The sequence below is a fragment of the Motacilla alba genome, chromosome 5, assembly GCF_015832195.1.
Source record: "Motacilla alba alba isolate MOTALB_02 chromosome 5, Motacilla_alba_V1.0_pri, whole genome shotgun sequence".
Taxonomy (NCBI): Eukaryota; Metazoa; Chordata; class Aves; order Passeriformes; family Motacillidae; genus Motacilla; species Motacilla alba.
In genome coordinates, this window is record NC_052020.1 from 43,943,152 (window position 1) to 43,960,577 (window position 17,426).

The following is a 17,426-nucleotide window of genomic DNA, read 5'->3' on the forward strand; positions in this document are numbered from 1 at the left end:
TGCTAAAGCTGCTTTCCTCACACTTCTTGGTCATTATTCTTTAGCCCTGGGTGAGCATACCCAATGCTCTTATACATTTCTGCTATCCAGACTCCTTCTGATTTTACAGCTTGTTGTTTAAATTTTATTCCTTTTGCCTTCCAGTCAAACCCTCTGTTCTAATTCTGGTTCCTTTAGGAGTGTCCTATGTTACTCCTGAGCTAAGATTGCTCTGTATAAAACCCCCACTTATTTATATAAATAACCCACCCCCATTTATGTATATAAATAAATATAATATTTCAATTTTTTTTGAGAATATGAATAGAGAAAAATGTTACTAGAGACAATGTGAAATACTAAGGTAAATAAAATTCAATGTAGCATTTGGATTTTATCTCCCAGATACTATTAGCACAGTTTTCCATTGTTGAAAGGCTGAATTGACAAAACCAGGTTCACTAATGGTACTGATGTTGAAAATCTCATGATTACACTCAGATATTATATCTTAAGTTATTTCTGTTAAAATTCATAGCAGAATGAAATTATGACATAGTCTCTTCACCTATTACTGATATTATTATTACTCAGTAGTGTTTATAAAGGATTTTCTGCTTGCAGAAACTGTAATTTGCTGCCCAGAATTGCTTTCTCAGCAGCTCCCTTTTTGAAATCATACTCAAAAAGGAAACGCATCTTTTACAAAAATGTAACTACAATTATTCATATTACTGCTACTGCTTTGTATTACTGATCACTCATCCCATTGATCAATCATTGGAAAGAGTGATAACAACAAAAGACATTAAGCTACCTATAAAATACTTACAAATTTCTGAATTTGAAGACCAAAGTCTAATTTAGATGCTGATGAACATCCTTTAGTTAGGTTAATTCCAGGCATCAGGGAGTTATCCTTGCCAAATTTGGACCTAGCCCCCTAATCATAAGAAAAATTTTGAAAATCATAAAGAAAATTGAAACTCATTTTTTGAAAAACAACGTTGTAATCTGAGAGTTCGTCAGCTAAAATGACTATGTAAACTCAAGAGATTTTTCATGAAGTGTAGAATTTTAGACAGAATCTTGTTACTCTATAAAGCATTCTATTTCAAATTACTGATTAATTGTACACTATTCTAACCAAATATGCAATCTGATTTCTTAGGAAGTTACTTAGGTGTAAGGGTAAGTAATGGTTTCCTTTGCAAATTAAGCTGTATAACAATTCAGAAACTTTTATCTAGAAAAGTTTTTCACCATATTTTCAGTATTACCCAGACATTCTTTTAAATAGATGGAGCGTTTCAAACACTGGAGGAATGTTGCTTGTGATTTGAAACTGACCTCTTTACCTGGATGAAATTTGATAGTGAGATAACCATAACCATAACCATATAGAAGCATCCTGACTTTGAATAACAAACAGGGTCATTTCTGCAAATTAGAGACAAGTTGTGAGAGAAGATTAACATCAGAATTAAACCTGTAAAGTAAATGGCCTCAGGAAAAGCAAATTAATCTTAACTAAGCAATATGAAGCCAGTATTGGCAGTAGTTATGATTTTATACCAAACCACCTGCCAAGGCCTCATTCTCTCAGTCAATTCCATTTTCTTCAATTAAATATAAACAGATAAAGCTCAAAGGATGTTAGCAAGAAGATAAATGTTAACTAATCAAGTCTGAAATAAAGTATGAGCTTTTCTTTGTCACTTGTCTCCTTGAGCATCTGGTCTCAGCTACTGCTACATTGTTAGTGAACAATGAGAGAAGGAAGTTCAAAGCGCTGATTTATGCAATAGCTCGCTTGGCAATTCTATTTGCATCTGACTGTATTTAAAGAGCAAGACAGCCTTCATTGCATGAAATAACATGACTGCAGAAACTGGGCAAGAGTCAGTAATATTTATAATGCTTTTGCAGTAAGAAACTTAGAGTTCTCCTGTGCTTTCTTCCTGGAAACACATATTCTTCCTGGGAACATTCCTGGGAATAAAAAGTGAAGAGCAGGAATCTATTTTTGGAAAGCATTAACCTCTCTAGGTTTTGGTGTTAAGCCTTAAATAAAGATAAGTGGAGAGGAAGTGCTTCCTGGTAAAAGACCTTTCAGATAACAAAATATTTGTAACCAATCCAGAAACTCCATAAAGGCCACTTGCTGCTAGATTGTATGGTGCCTAAATACACAAACCCCTTACAAATTAACCATTTAATCAAGTAATGGGGGCTATTAAAATAATTTACATGTCGATGCCTTCTTATCAAGAAAACTGTAACACTCAACTGTAGAGGAAAGAAAACTGAAAGAAAAAATTCAGCTTGGAGGCAGGTTTGTTTTTTTTTATCATAATAAAGTTCAAAATTAATGAAGTTTAAACTGAAAAATTATAGCTTCTACCTGGAAGTCCACCTGGAATACAAAGCAAATTTTTTTCTAAGTGTAAGAAATTATACACAGAAAAGATTTTATACAATATACTTGCATAACTTTACTTCAAGTAAAAACAAAGCATGTACTTTTTTCCCTGTTCTTAGCCAAGAGATGACTATCTGGAGTCAGTCTCTTCTGTTTAGCACTAGGATATGCAAGTGTCTTGATGCAAACTCCCTACCTTCATTTCAGGCTGATTAGACATGACAGCGGTTTCAATCTCAAAGCCGTACAGCAGCGTTAATACACAGTGAGGTCCAGGCTGATGAGTCCTTCTAAAATGAGGTGATCTTTTGCCTCCTGCTGGTTAGCGTACATTTATTGATCCAACAAATGGGAAAAAAGTTCTTAACCTCTGGAGCTTATATCCATGATTTCGGTTTTAAAGAAAAGCATGCTCTGCCTACCCAATTAAAACCAAAAGTATGAAAGGCCTCATCATTTCTCTGTTTCAGCCTGTGCAGTGTGGGAAGGCCAGTGAGAAATTGAAAAAGGAATCTTACTACATCCTGCAGCTCAGTAATACCTCTGTAAAGCATGAACTCTAACTCTGATCCTTGTCTTCCCACTACATGCCCCATATACTCTCCATTACAATGCCAGCATACAAAATACTTCCCTTTGGAAACATGACTTGGGAGCACTATAAGCTCCTTTGGCCTCCAGTCTAACCTGGATCAGGTCAACTCCTACCATGGCAGTTTAGGCACATTATGATTTGTCACTTCTGAAGTCAGTTAAAATAACTGCATTCAGACACACACTCCTTACCTTATTCCTGCTCCAATACCATTAGAAAATTACCATAATCACTCCTTGATACCCCCACGAGCCTTCAGGTCTATATGGGGTACAATCTGAGTCTTCCTAATTCCACACAGCTGAACAATTCCTTTTTTTGAGTTTAAGCATAATTAGATCCTGGCAGCTGCAGGGCAAGAGCTGTCACTCCACTGTGACAGTATCCAGACCAAGTGTTACCTGCCCTATGAAATACAAAAGTTCTTCCCTTTAAATCTTTTCACTGAGGGTAAAATAAAGACTTCCTGAGATAATCCCAAAGTAGTCAAAACCTCAAAATAATACCATCTTTGCTCTAATTACATGTTTATTTTAACTGACATAGAGGTTTTGACCTTTAACCAACCACCTTATCAGGAACAGGCTCCTTGTGATTAAAAAATGACATGGCTGGTTTGAGTTAATTTTAATATTAGACTTTTAGGTTAGAACTAGAAGGGAGGGGTCAAAATCAGTGAATTATGAATAAATAGACATTAGCAGACTCTATACCAACAGCTTTTATACATGAAGCAGAATGGATATGCCAGAGAGGCAGTGGAATTGAGCAGTGCACAATTATTTCAGTAAAAATAATATGACCACTGTATATTTTATTAGGTAAGTTAAATACATACTATTCAAGCTTTGGCTTGAGAACTGCTCTGTTGGAACCATGCAAGGATTTTTTTCAAATTACTTCAAGACTAAATATGTTTTTGTGGTTTCTGATATACCTTAAGGGTACTTTTTGCTCCATTTGGCATGAAGGAGGGAGGTGAGAAATGTAAAAAATAAGCATAAAAGTTGAAATATAGAGGATATCTTTGAAAGAAGAAAGTTATTTAAAAAGCATTGCTTGTGTCTGGTCCTCTAGAATGGCCCAAAACTGAGACACTTAAACCAGGTTATAAATTGAATTTAATATATTATATTAATACACATTTTTTTCTATGCTTTTGTAGTGGTTTGACCCTGGCTGTAGGCCAGGTGCCCACCAAAGCTGCTCTATCACTTTCCCATTCTCAGCTTGCCAGAGGAGAGAAATACAATGAAAGAATTATGGATTGACATTACAGTCGTGGGCTAAACAGACTTGACCCAGGATAAAAGAATTTAATTTATTACTATAGCTATCAAAGTAGAGTAGGATAATGAGAAATAAAACCAGATCTTAAAAACACATTCCCCCTACCCTTCCCTTTTATTCTTGGCTCAGCTTGACTCCCAGTTTTTCTACCTCATTCTCTCCAGTGGTACAGGTGAATGGGAAATGAAGAATGAGGGTTCTGGTCAGTTTGTCCTTCAAGTCTGCCACTGCTTCCTCCTCACCCTACTCCCCTGCTCCAGTGTGGAGTGGGGTTTCCCAAGGCTCAGTATTGGTGCCAGTCCTGTTTAATATCTTTATCAGTGATTTGGACAAGGGGATCAAGTGTTCCCTCAGACAGTTCACAGACAGCATTTTGTTAGGCAGGAGTGTTGATCTGCTTTCGAATAGGAGGGCCCCACAGAGGGATCTGGGCAGGCTGGATCCATGGGTCAAGGTCAGTTGTGTGAGTTTCAGTAGGGCAAAATGTAAAGTCTTGCACTTGGTTCACAACAACCCCGTGCAGTGTTACAAGTCAAGCTTCAGGAAGAGTGATGGAAAGTGTCTCAGCAGAAAAGGATTTGAGGATGTTGTTGTTCATGTTAACAAACATGAACCAGCATGTACCCAAGTGGCCAAAAAGGTCAATGGCATCCTGGCCTTTGTCAGCAGCAGTGCGACCAGCAGGACCAGGGAAGTGATGATTTCCCTGTACTTGGCACTGGTGAGGCTGTGCCTTGAATTCTATCTTCAGTTCTGGTCCCCTCAAGACAAGACAAACATTGAGGTGCTGGAATGTGTCCAGAGAAGGACAACAAAGGTCATGAAGGGTCTGGAGGGAAAGTCATATGAGGAGTGGCTGAGGGAGCTAGGAGTGTTTTGCCTGGAGAAAAGGAGGCTGAGGGGAAACTTTATCACCTTCTGCAACTACCTGAAAGAAAGCAAGATGGAGGTTGGCCTCTAGCGCCAGACAACTAGTGACAGGATGAGAGGACATAGCCTCAAGCTGAGCCAGGCAAACTCAGCGTGGATATCAGGAAAAATTCCACAGAAAGGACTGTCAAGCATTGGAAGAGGCTGCTCAGGGGGCTGGTCAAGCCACGAACTATGGGTGTGCTCAATGAGCAACTATGTGCTAAGGTTTAGTTGATATATTGGTGTTTGGTCAATGGTTGAACCTGGTCTTGGAAGTCTTTTCCAACCTTAATGATTCTATGGCTCTATCAACTTCTCCAACGTGAGTAGTTCCCACAGGCTGCTGTTCCTTGCAAACTGCTCCAGCCTGGTCTCTTCCATGGCTTGTAGTCTTTCAGGCACAGACTGCTGCAGCATCAGTCCCCTGGGACACACACATCATCCCAGCAAGCCCCCTCCAACATGGGATCCTCTACCTATGGCCACAGGTCCTGTGAGGAGCCTGCTCAAGCACAGGCTTCCCAGAGTGCCACAATGTCCTTCAGGCCTCCACCTGCTCCTCCACAGGTTCCAGGTGGATCACTGTTCCTGCGTGGAACCCCATGGGTTGCAGGGGCACAGCTGCCTCACCATGGTCTTCACCATGGGCTGCAAGGGACTCTCAGCTCCAGCCCCTGGAGCACCTCCTGCCCTTGTGTCTTCAGAGTTATTTCTCACATATTCTCACTCTTCTCTTCTCTGGCTGATATTTTCTTCTATGCACTAAGCTGTTGTGCTTTTTTTCTTCTTAAATATATTATCCCAGAGGTTCTACCACAATTAGTGATGAGCTCAGTCTTGGCTAATGGTGAATCCATCAGTCATCTTGCATTGATTCTCTTGTACACAGGTGACGTTTCTGGCATCTTTGCAAAGACTACATGTTTGCAGAACTCCACTACCAAAACCTTGCCACACAAACCCAATACATCTGTATACCCTCTTTTCTCACACTGAACACACAAACTGATTTTTTAAAAAGGAGGTAGAATGGTCTCAGAATTATGGTTCTTCAAGGATGCCTGTTTTTCCAAATTGCAATGTTAAGTTTGTTATGGTAAAATTGAAACTAAATAAGTTACATTTAAAGCAGTCTGGATACATCAATTTATCCCTCAAGTAGATTTCTGAGTAAAAATTAACATTTTTTTTAAAGCAGAAAATAGCCTCTTATTTTCACTGATACAGCCACTCTGGAAAATCAAACCATTAAGTTACTTCTGAAATGTTTTCTACTTAAATTGAATTTCTTATTTTTCATAAAAGCTCCACACTTGGTATTGAATAAACTATTAGAATAATTGCATAGAGTGACTAATGGTCAATTACTTTGGAATATCTATCAATTACCAGGTCAAACACATACTGTGAACAATATGACCTATTGTCCCATATAATCCGTTTATAGATGTTTTGATTCTGGCTGATTTTATGTTAACTGCCATGCATAAGTTGGTCACTGCTATGAAAGGCAATGAAATTTATTTTCCTAGAAGTTGTGATCACAGCAAAGATTTAATCGTCTTTTTGTTATACACCACAGCCCATATTATACTGAGATGCCCTCTTTTACAGCTATCACTGCTTCAACATCTTAATTTTCCAAACCAAGTTTTCAGTGAGATTGCCCATTTCTCTATCCTGCATCATAGTGATGACATAGGAGACATATTTTACTTCAGCACTTGACTGGGCAAACAGATGTGCACTTGCAGCTACAAGTCATGAAGGTGATAGAAAAATAAACAGGATAAGCCCAAGGAACAGCAAATAGGTTAAAAGCTGATAGTGCTGATAGGGAAGAAAGAATTTTAAAATATGTTAAACCCCAAGGAAGTAGAGTTATGATAAGGATGTGATGGGATGTGAAAGCTGATTTGTAGTACACCTTTTTCTTCCTTTTGAATGTGAGATGAGAGGTATATCAAACTTCTGGTCAATATGTTTAGCTGGACAGTGATGAGTCATCTAGAAAAAGGTGGGCATTTTGAGCATGTTATTTTGAGATAAGTGGACAAAGTGAGGCTTGCTTATTTTTGTTTAACCAATATCTTTTATAAAATTTTGTAACAGTTAATATGAAATCTCTTTGTGTAATTTACAGACTGATTTTGTGAGAATTTTAATGTAACTCGCATAGAGAATGCTTTGGCTAGGAAACATCAAAGCATACCACAAAATGATGATAAGCCTAAAATAAGAGTAAAAAGCATGCTCTGATAGTGCTAGCACCCCATTACATATTATGGGCTGTGAATAAGAAGTTCACTGAACATAAGTAAATATTAAATGGAAGTGATTGCACACATTTCTTGAAGACAGAAAACAGTGAGTGTTCTTACTATCCCCATAGATGAAGAATTAGAAAAAAACACACATAATTTTCACATTAGAAAACCAAATAAGGAGATACTTTCCATTAAAGTCTAAGGCAGTCAATATTTGGGATAAAGAAAACTCTTCCTAAAAATTCAATTAATTTTGGTGTCACTAAGTATTTGTAAATCATGATTCAACATCCAATAGCTCTGTAAAAGAGTATATTAGTAATTCTGTGCTTGTCATATTTCCACTGTGCTCATTTGTTCATCACCAAGGTAAAGTGCTGGAGGTAGCAGTACTGAAGCAAGTGTTTAGAAGAATAACAGCATAGCAGTGAAGCACAAGGAAGGGCAGTATTGGTTGTAAGTACGTCATACCTCCAAGACAGGATATTTAGAAAATTATCACAGAATAGTGAAGCAAAAGTTTAGTTTTTATACATGTGTCTATATGAATCAGTGTTATACAAGAAATGCATCTATGCAAATAATCAAGGTTTAAAAAATAATTCATCTAATGATAAAATTCACATGGATTTTTCTCACCATTGCACTGTAACTGTTTTCTTTGTCACTGAACAGCAGTAATTTGCTGGCAAATAATCTTTTTTTTTTCCCTGTCTCTGTAGGAAAAATTTATGGGGAAGATAGACAAAATATATATCAGAACTATCATAGCCATAGAGCAATCATAACTATAGCTGGCTAAAACATGCAATGTCCAGTTCATGAAAGATAAAGGGGAGCTCACATTAGTTCCCATAAGATGAAAACTCCAAAGTTATAGTTCCTCATGGATAGAAAGGCTAATAAAAATTTACATGAGCTCATCAGAACTGGAAGGTCCGGGCAGTAATGGGCTCCCCAGGCTCTACTGCTTTTGGTAAAACTAATTTTCTCTTCAGTATCCTGTTTGACATGCTTTGAAAGTGACAGGCCAATTTCACTGTGCATCAGCATTCCCTGCTTCCCTACTCTCTCCTCCTATCACCATGCATGAAATGAAACAGCTGCCTCATGAGCCTCTCAGAGTTATTTTTCAGCCTTTCTGTGGTCCCTAGATTTACTCTATACCCATTTGGCAATTTGTTCACCCATTTGGCAATTTGTTCAATGTATTTGCTCCATGAAGGACCCTTGATTTCCTTCCCCTGTACATCTGTTAGCTCCCTTCCAGGTCCAGTGACCTTAGAAACACTGTACCCTAGCATGGAGAACAAAACCCTTGGCATGGACTACCAGGGTGGAAAACTGTGTGACTTTGGAAACCTACCTGGCAGTGTACATAACTTGGTGGTCTCAAGGTATCTTTAAACAACACGGCTGTTTTTGAGATGTAAATTCACTTTCACAGAAAATGAATCATAGATTCTAATTACAGCAATGATGCTTAGGTAAAAAACAATTTCCATAACCCACTATAGAAACATTTTTTTTCTTCAGAAAACATCTATGTGTAAGTCAGTCAATCAAAACCCAAGTAGTACTATTCAGGTGGTTAGTTTTATTTTTCTCTGCTCTTAGTTTCTTTTAGTAACATAGCTAAGCATTGAGACATCTCCTCTCCTCTCCTCTCCTCTCCTCTCCTCTCCTCTCCTCTCCTCTCCTCTCCTCTCCTCTCCTCCTTTTCATACCTCTGTTGTGTTCCCTCACTAGCACCACTTACTTTTCATTCTTCCAACGAATACAAAGCTGAATTGCAAAGAGAATAACTAATTGCTATAAAGACAACTCCTGTTAATTTATGGGGGAACACAGGCCTTAGGTTTGATTATTTGCTATTTTGAGACTTTGCTGTCACATTTTGTCACTTCTTAAACATCTTCAAAAAGTAATGTGAATATTTTAAAAATTACTAAACTAAGGGGCATCCTTTTATTCAGAAATTATGTCTGAATTTTGATAAATATAGCTTAATATGTTACTTTAAATTATATGTCAAGATAAATATCAGCACAATTGTAACAATAGATGCAATATTTAAGCTTACTTTACAAAGAAGCTTACCATATGACTGCATATATGAATGGCATGTTTATATTGTTATTTTGTGGGTTGGACAGAATAGCTCAGGCAATATGGTAATTTTAAGCTATAGCTATCCAGGATATGTATATGCTGGAGATATATATATATATATATATGATGAAAATATATGTAAAACGTGCAGAGAGAAAGAAACAAATGGAAAGAGGAAGAAGGAGGGTGTGTATGCTAGGCTAAAACAATCTGGATGAAGAAAAGCATTGCAAAAACAGTGATGAAAAAAATATGTTATCCCCCAAGCAGGTTTTCTATTTTTGCTAATGCTTTTAATAATTTTGGTGATTTTCATAACACTGAGTCTTTAATAAAGTCAGTGCTATTACCTTGACGTGGCACAACTATTAAATGAGATGAGACTTAGATTTTTCAAAAATGTAGTAAGAAAGGCCCTAATTCTGACAAGTACTTGGAAACATAACACATTTAATAATTAATTAAGAATGAAATGGAAAGAATTGCCCAAAATCTCTAGTACTGATTCTAAGTATTTAATTATATTCAGCAAAGTTCTCACTTCATAAATTAATAAATGATAATATTATGACAATTTCACTGAAATTCCAAATTTAATTTACTAATCATTAGCAACTATTCCTTCAGTTAAAAATCTTTAAGTCTTATGTCTGGGAAAAGGAGGAAAAAAAGTTAACATGATAATGAAAGACCCTGAATGGATGCAGGATAGTGGTCTATCAAAATTGAAGTATACCTCAACTCAAATTTGCTAATGGTGTGGAAACAAAAAAATAAATTAAATGCTCTGTTCCCCAGACAATTTGCTTCTTTATGTGATTTATAACCATTTAAAACAAGCAGATGGCATCATTTTCACTGGAGGAAAGAAAAAAGGTATTTCAAGAGTATTTAGGTACAAGCCGAGGTACCTTCCACATTCTCTCTTACAATTCATTTGACTGTGGATTTGACAGGTCCCTTTATGATCTGTTTCTACTGCCTGAATGAACGTAGAAGGTTGGCTGGGTCTTGTCTGAGCTTGATGAATCAACTCCTCCCATCCTCACTTCCTCCTAAACTGACACAGTTGAATTCCTGATGAGGTGGCTCATTCTCCTTCCATGGTTGCTCAGGGAATCGAATACTCAAGTTTAACTCATTGTGACAGGCTGTGTGCCAGGTGTCCTTGTAATGTTTATGTCTTCATAATTGTACTGCACTAATGTTGAGCAGCCAAGGGTGAAAAGCAAATTATTTGGAAAAGTTTCAAGGTCAAGAGTCTCCTGCATTATCAGCTGCTCCCACCAACATTTTCATTCCACATCTCCTCTCCCTAACAAAAAGAAAATAACTGTATTGTGATTTGTCTGACAGAGTAGACATATTAGACCTTGTTCCAATATGACAGCACTCTTATTTCTGTTAATCTTTTTTTTTTTTTATTTATCCTATTACTCTGTGTAAGCAGAATGAAATCTATAAAAATATTTTCTTCCTTTTTTCTTTATTACAGAAATTTCAGCTTTGCAATGGTGAGCTGTATCTAGATCACTAGATACACTGGTGTCCTAATTCTTCACACAATGTGTTTGCTGTATCTTTTGCTTTCTTCATGTTGGTTCTTCTCCCACTCAAGCTGCTTTGCTTTCTCTAACAGACTGAATGATCGCCAGGGAAAGGATCTGAGCCCGACTCCCACATGAATGCTGCCAAATCAAGCAGTTGGTATTTTCTTTTTACCACTGTCTATTGAATACTTAAATAATTTCCACAAAGCAGAATTGTTTCACTAGGGAAGAAATAAAAAAAGATATATAGTTCAGGATTCCAGCTGTTTAATTATTAACAATCTTTCTCAAAAAAAAAAAAAAAAAAACCCCAGCTGAAATCCTTCCTTCATGCCATATATGGACAAGCTAGAATTTTGCTCTCAAAAATCAAGGAAAACAAGCTGGCAAAACCAACTGCTCTTCACACATCATCAGGTGTCCTCTCAGTGTTACTACTAGCTTGACTGTAGCAGTATATTTTTGTATATTTGTACAAAACTGATTAGTACTACATTTTTCCAGGACACCATTTAATTCAGATCTTAAGTATTATACAATTCAGCAGAAATGCAGGGCTACTGCATTACTGTGGGAAGTAGCCCTTTCAAGGTTTTGGTATGTTAAGCATTTTGGCTTTTAAAAAGGTAGTTTGATGCCTAAGTTCCCTTTGAGAATCTAGTTTGTTTATACATTTTTTATTTTATATTCTGCTCTATTTCAGCATCATCTTTCCCTCTGCATTCAATGATTGTTAGGGAGAAATTTTTGCCTTTTGTGAGTTTTTCTGAAAGGAAAAAACTTTTCATGAAAATTAAAAAGCATCAATTTCATTCAACCTATTACTTGCAGTCTCCTGCCCCTTCAGTTTCTGCTGAACAATCTGGCACATTTGCAGTTTCTATTAGCTAGTGACACAATCTTCATTGACAGGCCTCGAATGCTAATGGATTTCTCTCTCCCTTATGCAGTGAAATTAAATAGCATCTCTAAGTCCATCAGGAAAGCTGACAAATACCAACTACATAAGAAAACAGGCCAGGCAACAACCTCAAGGTGCCAGATGTTGGCAAAGGCTTTTTGTACCGTAGTGCTTTCTGGGGGCTGCCAGGAGAATTCTCTGAGCTAGGCATAGCTGTCATTTTCACTTGACTAATGCCCCATGTTGGACAAGGAATAAAGGATCTAATAGCTAAAGTACCCCTAACTTCACATGAGCAGCATGAATTGGCTAAAACACAACATACTGCACATTACCACTGCACAGCTTGAGGTATCACAACCCCTGTATGAGCCAAGTGAAGTGCAGGCTTAATGGCACACTTTAGAGCTTTACAGATAGCTGTCCCCATTAGGCATTCCTCTCTCTGGGACCTGGTAGTCTTCACAGTCACATCTGCTGGGCTGATTTTTGTACATGCATTGATCTTTGTTCAACAAGGCCAACAGGCAAAGGTATTGATCTCTCAAATGCTTTCTTCCTTAAGGGAATGCTGCTTAGACTTTTTAGAATCATAAACTAATCAGAGACAGAGTTAGCACACTGCTAGGATGGCCGATTCTGTGCAAAAAGCACGATGGTTAATTGTTAACTTTTAATTCTCTTAGAGTGTCCTTTCCACCTTGAGCAAGGAAAAAAAACTGTACTTATAAGTTTACAAGGAAAAAAATAACTTTAAATTCTTGAAAGAAAAAAAACCAACTTTTTTGTCATTTGATTATGTTTTCTTTCTTTGGTAAATGCTTACAGGAATAATCAACTAACCTGGAGTTAAAAACCAGCTACCATCTAAACGGAGAAGAAATTACCCTTGAAAAAAAAATCTTAAACATACACAAGTCTGGAAATTTTTCTCTCCTGTTTAAGGGGTGCTTCTTAGACTTGTCAGACAGGCAAATTTCAATAGTGTCATATCTCTAGAAACAGAACAAACTTACCAAAGTTCACATTTGTCTGTAGGTAGCTACAGATTTTATTTGGGGTGGGATTCTGTGTCAGTGTGTGTGTGACAGGCTGGCAGGGAAGGACACTTGGTATTTGTTTGTGTTTTGTATTTGAATGCCTAAATACATTGTGGTGAAGCAGAATTTGGAATCAGGCCTGATGGATACATTCTGGTGGCCACATCAGAATAGAGGGCTGCATGTGAGATTGTGTGGGTATTAGCAAGAAATCTGCCAGCTGCTAAGAGAAGATGATGCTACTTCAACCTCCAACTTTTTAAGATTGCCCTGCTCTTTGTTACCCTGTTGCTTGATGTTTTTTGATGAAGAAAACCCACAGAATTGAGAAGTTTACTGTTACTCTTATCTAGTGAAGAAATATGCCTCCAGAATTTTGTGTTGTCTCTTAGTAAACCACTATATCTCATTTGTTTGTTTCTGTTTCTGCTGCCTAAAGCATTCCCTGTACTCCAGCAATATGTCCATAATTTTTTTCACAAAGTTAATATTGGAAGATGGTGAAAAATCCCCATTGAGTTCCACAGTAAGACAGTCAGAACAATCACATATATTCTTCCAACAATCATTTTATTTAGCATTTTCACATTTCCTCTTGAATTTAAACACACTGATAGACTTCACCTGTATTGCTTTGCTGCTTCTTTATGTTTTCTTTCCTCACTTAAGTTTCATGCTGTCTGAAAACCACTGTCCTGTGTCTCTGCTTCATTGACTTAGCACTCCATGGCAATTCTCAAGTGAAAAGAAATTGTTTCTCTGCTACCTAACCAGGGCCTGATTCTAATCTCTGAACAATTCCGTATCAGTGTGAAGCATATTGATTTTAGTACTGCTAGTTTCAATTTACACCACTGATAGAAGGATGTGACTGTGGATATAATTTCTCTCTTTCCATTGTTAATATTGTTATCTTACCCTGGAAGAGTATTATCTACCTCCGTAAAGCCTTTGGGATGCAATCTGTACAAACCACACTATACATAATAAAGTTGAATTGTTATGTTTTGACTTGCTTTAAAGATAAAGCACTAGATTTTTATATCAGTCTTAACTAGATCTTTCCCTTTGTATTGATTTGTTTAGACAGCCAAGTGTGAAGAATGTGTGAGATGTCTCTAATAGTTTATTAATATTATATGTTCTACTTGCTTGCCTGATTATTATAGTTGTGTTTTTCTTACAGATTACAAGACAGTTAATTCAAGCAGAAAGTCTTTTCAGAGCTGGGGCAATGGTTTATTTACCAGCTTAAAGAGGCAGTTCAGATACCACAAGGCATGAGATTTACCTTTAACTAATCCACATTTAATAACCTGTTTTGTAAATTGAAGCTCTGTTATAGATGGGAAACAGAAACTAGGAATATCAGAGAACAGCATCTGAAGGATGGAAGATAAGCAGACTTGAGAAACAAACTGAACACCAATCTGTTTGGTCAGGAGAGGTCAGGACTTTGTACAAATTCATGTAGATTTTATATTAAATTGTCCTTTTAATTTTTTTGTGTTTTGCTCAGCCACATTATTAAAAAAAATGTTTGCTACACTTCCTAGCTCTCTTTAGTGCTGCTTTAGTCCTATTTCATCTCAGACACCTTGTTTCTTGCATCCATTTCTGCCCAAGTTCTTCCCACAGATATCTGTCCTCTTCTCTGTTTCTCACTTGAACCTGCTCCTCCTTTCATACATTCTTTGGTTCATCCATTTATTTTGGCTACTAGAGAGGGCTTTAGGTCATTTTTCACACAAAATTATTCTCTTTGTTCCACTCCATTCCCTGTAATGCAGTGTAAGACTTATTTGATCATAACTCCTGGGGGAAAAAAGTTCCGTACGAGTGGAAATCCCCATGAGATGGACTAAATTCTCCTGTATGGCACTCTATCACTGGGACCAACTGAAAGAATATTACTCTGATTACTTCAGTCTTACTTCAGACTGGATGAAATAGAGGGCTACAGTCAGAGAGCGTGGAGGTGACAGACTGAAACCATCTTTGATTTGTAGGTCTGCAGAAGGTAACTAGGAATGTTTGAAGCATTTAATATCAGTATTATCCATTATTAATTTCTCTTATTCCATTATAATTATGTTATTCCATCATTCATGAGCTGATACGGAGCCTTTTTATTCTACTATCTTTGACATGCAGAGGTACTCACTGAGAAACATGAAAGAATAATTTTCACTGGAGCTTATTTGTAAACTGTTGGCTTTGTGTATTCACTGTTCGGTATTTGCTATTCACAGCATGCAACAGATCACCTAAGCCTAATGCCATTTCTGCATCCTCACTAGATGACTACAAATTTATAAGCAGAGGACTAACCAAGGCTATATAATGAGGTTTTCATACCAAGCTAAATCAAGCAAAAATTTGAGAAACTTCTTATACACTCTCTGTGAATACAAGAGTAAAGTACAGTTACTCATGAAGGAGTTACAGAGACCTAGACTGGTAAAAAACATAAATACTATCTCAGTCACATCATACTTTATTATCAAAATGGCTTTTAAGTTACTGAAATTGTGTTAGTTAATTTCAGTCTCTAATTACTGATATTAAAGGAACATGGTTAAAAATCTGGCAAAGGCACTGGGAAATAAATTCAGTAATGTAATTTGCATAGAGTATGGTACATCTACTGGACACTGTTTAATCTTTATTTTTATGGAGATTTTTTTAGGTCTCTATTTTTAAATGAAGACTTAATGGATTTTTTAAAATAACTATAAAATTCCAATTTGAGATACTAATAATTTTATTTTTTCAGTGCCTGTCCATCTTTCCATTTTATTGATACAAGAATATCAGGCTAAAATATAAAAGTATGAAGTATAAAATGTAGAATCATAAAACAAAACTATGAGTATAAAAGCAGAAAATTAAATCAATATTCTATGCACAAATATTTTAGAATTAGTGTCCTGGTTTCAAGTGGAATAGAGTTAATTTTCTTCCAAGTAGCTGACAAAGTGCTGTGTTTTGGATTTAGTGAATGAAAAGTGTTGATAACACGCTGCTGGTTTACTTGTTGCTGTGCAATGCTCAGCCTAAGTCAAGCCATGCTCTGCCAGCCAGCAGGTGCACAAGAAGCTGGGAGAGAGCACAGCCAGGATAGCTGACTGCAACTGGCCAAAGGGATATTCCATATCAAAGAGCATCATGCCCAGTAGATAAGCTGAGGGGATTTGCCCAGGAGGAGCTGATTGCTGCTGGGGAATGGGCTGGGCATTGTATCGCCCATTACTTTTTTTCTTTGGGTTTCATTCCCCTTCTCTTTTTCTTTTTCATTATTATACTTTTCCTGTTGCTAAAAAGTTTTTGTCTTAACCCACATGTCTTAATTTTTCTGATTCTCCTCCTCATCCCTCTGGGGATAGAGGTCGTAGAGGAGACAGGAGAGTTGTCTACTACTTTACTTGTTTGATGGGGTTAAAACACAGTAACTGGATAACTTTTAAAATTCATTTTCAAGGGCAGTTAATCCAATGAAGTTAGATTTATAAAGTGAAGAAGATGGACATTTTCCAAAAGTAGGCAGAACTAAAATTTCAATGGTGTTCTTCTTTTCACATCTCAAAAATTCCCATGGATCTCCTATAGTTTAACTCTCTTATTCCAGACCTAATCAAATGAAAATTGTCTTCCTTTGTACATAAATTTATTCTACTGTGTGTCGGGTATAATAGTAAACAAGGCAAGAACTGTGAGACCTGCTTCACTGAAGCTAATGGAAAATTTTCTGTAGAATTTCATAGTCTCTTAAATAAGGTACTGAAACTTCAGCAACATCCTCCAAAATTCAAAAATTTAAGATTCTATATTCTAAGATTCTAATGTTTGCTACTTACAGAGCAGATGGAAACAAATTCTGCTATTAATATTGCAGAGGTCAGAAATGTCTGGAAAAAAATAAATCATATAATCTCTGGCAATTGTATTTTGAGATATCAAAAGACAACGAGCAAGTAGTTAAGCCTGAGATATGTAGTGTTTTCAATATTTTTTTCATGAAGGTAGAAAGCTAACATTATGACTTTAGCTATCAATATTTTGTGCTAATAACACTAATGTTGGGAATACGATATAGATTAAACCAACATAACATCACAAATGTTAGTAGATTATTACAGGAATAATTTATAAAATGCCTTTAGAGAGAAAGAAATTCAATTTAGATGCCACACTTTACAATTTTGGGATATGATTGTCACTGTAATTTTTTTAGGTTTGTTAAAAATTCTTTATTCAGTACTATTTATGTTTAAATTCTACAGAACTATTCAATAAGACTTTGCAGAAGAATGTATGTCATAAAAAATCATTTACTCAAAACTATTTTTAATAGAACG